Here is a 2073-nt window from a genome sequence, read left to right on the forward strand (position 1 = left end):
TCTGGCTTGAGTTCCCTAGTATCTGCTCAGAGACAGCTTCTCTTCTGATTTGGGGAGGGGAATGAGAGTAGAGAATAGAGGGGTAAGTATGTTTTCATAGTGTCTAGGAGCTAGCCATGCTGGATAAAAGAAGGCAATGTTTTACTTCACAACTTGCAACTCAAAACGGAATAAATGTAGTCAACCACAACCAAAAGTAGTTACCTGTTTTGAAAGGACCAAGGCATCTCCTCAGGTCAGCCTGCCCAGTCGAATTTGACCTGTGGATGGTAGTAAGAAGTCAGAAGACCAATCCTGGGAAATTAGTTATAATGATGTGTAAGATGCACAGAGAGAGACATTGAGTGGTTCAGAATTGTATCGGCTGTGGCAAGGCAACATTCTGAGAACATCGAGTCATAGGACTCTATGACTGTGGCAAGTCAGGCCTCAGTTCCTCTACAATGAGAGGGTTGGATTAGATGGCCTCAGAGGATTCTACTTAACCTATATTTTAATGAGGATCCCTTCTACAAAATATCATAGACTAGAATTTGGGATACCTCCAAAGAGAAAACCCAATACTCTCACCATTAAGATTATTCTTATCAATTCAATTGAATTTGTTCAGTTTCTACTACATTAGACAAAGACAACCCTGCCCTCAGGACATTCAACATCTTCTGATGAGGAGCAACACAGAGAAAAATAAGTGGATATAAACTATACAAAAAATTAATACAAGCTCAATTCTATCCATTGTTTCTAGTTCTTTCCTCTGGGTTAAATATAATAAGTCAAATCTGTCTTCCACATGATGGAAGCCATATGATATAGTAGGGAGAAAAAGGCTCTATTCATGATCCAAAGGTTCGAATCTTATCTTAGAACCTATGTGACCTTGGATGAGTCACTTAATTTCCTGGGCTCTTAGTTTCCTCATCTGGAAAATGATGAGGCCAGGCTCCATGGCTTCTAAGGTCAGTTCTTTAAACACTTCAATCAATCTACAGGCATTTATTAATCAATATTAATCAATATCTGCTCCTTAGCAAATGCCCATTACTTGGTTCTGAGGACTGTTAAGGGGATTCTCCTGAACTTGTCTTTTTGAATTGCCGTGTTTTCTAGAATTACCAGACTTAGCATGCAGAAGGCCCTGAATGCATCAAGGATGAAGCTTTCCCTGAGATGACAATTTGTTGCTGCACCCCAAGCTGGACTCCCTGTGTGTCCTTGGCAGGCAAGATAGGCAACAGCCATCTGTGCTACACTGGGTCTTCTGCAGATAAGGGGACCCTCCTGTCTTCATAGTTTAGCAGTTCCCAAGGGAAAAGAATGCAGTTTTACTGTTGCCCTGCTCCTCCCCATCGGGTTAGACTGGAGATGATTGGCAGTTAAGAGTTAGAAGGATGAACCCTTGCAATATATGAGAAACCCCTCCGATTAACACATATCCAATTGGATGGAGTAATCTATTTAATCTGGGCAGTAAATGAGCCTAGCACTCATCAGAATTGGCTCAAGGAGGGAATAACAGACACACTCAATCGGGTAAAGTAATCTATCCCTGCAGAAAAAGAGGAGGAGAAGGGGATAAAGAGAGAGCAGCAAAAGAAGGGAGGGCAGCCTGGGGGAGGGGACAGACAGAAGCAAATCCCTTTTGAAGAGGGATAGGGTGAAAGAAGATAGATAATAGGGTAAATATCTTGGGGAAGAGAATAGGATGGAGGAAAACAGTTAACAACAGTAATTATGAAAAAGAGAAAAGGGGGGAAATTGTACAAAAATATTTATAGCAACTCTTTGTGGTGGCTAAGAATTGGGAATCAAGGGAATATCCATCAATTGAGGAATGACTAAAGAAGCTGTGGTATATGATTGTAGTGGAATGGTCTTGTGCTATAGGAAATGACAAACAGGATGATCCCAGAAAAACCTGGAAAGACTCATATGAATTAATGTATAATGAAGTGAGCAGAACTTGGAGGACATTGTGCATAGTGAGCAGTATTGTTCGATGAGCAATTGTGAATGACTTAACTACTTTCAGCAATGCAATGATCCAAGACAATTCCAAGGGACTAATGATGA

The sequence above is a fragment of the Dromiciops gliroides genome, chromosome 1 (assembly GCF_019393635.1).
Source record: "Dromiciops gliroides isolate mDroGli1 chromosome 1, mDroGli1.pri, whole genome shotgun sequence".
Taxonomy (NCBI): domain Eukaryota; kingdom Metazoa; phylum Chordata; class Mammalia; order Microbiotheria; family Microbiotheriidae; genus Dromiciops; species Dromiciops gliroides.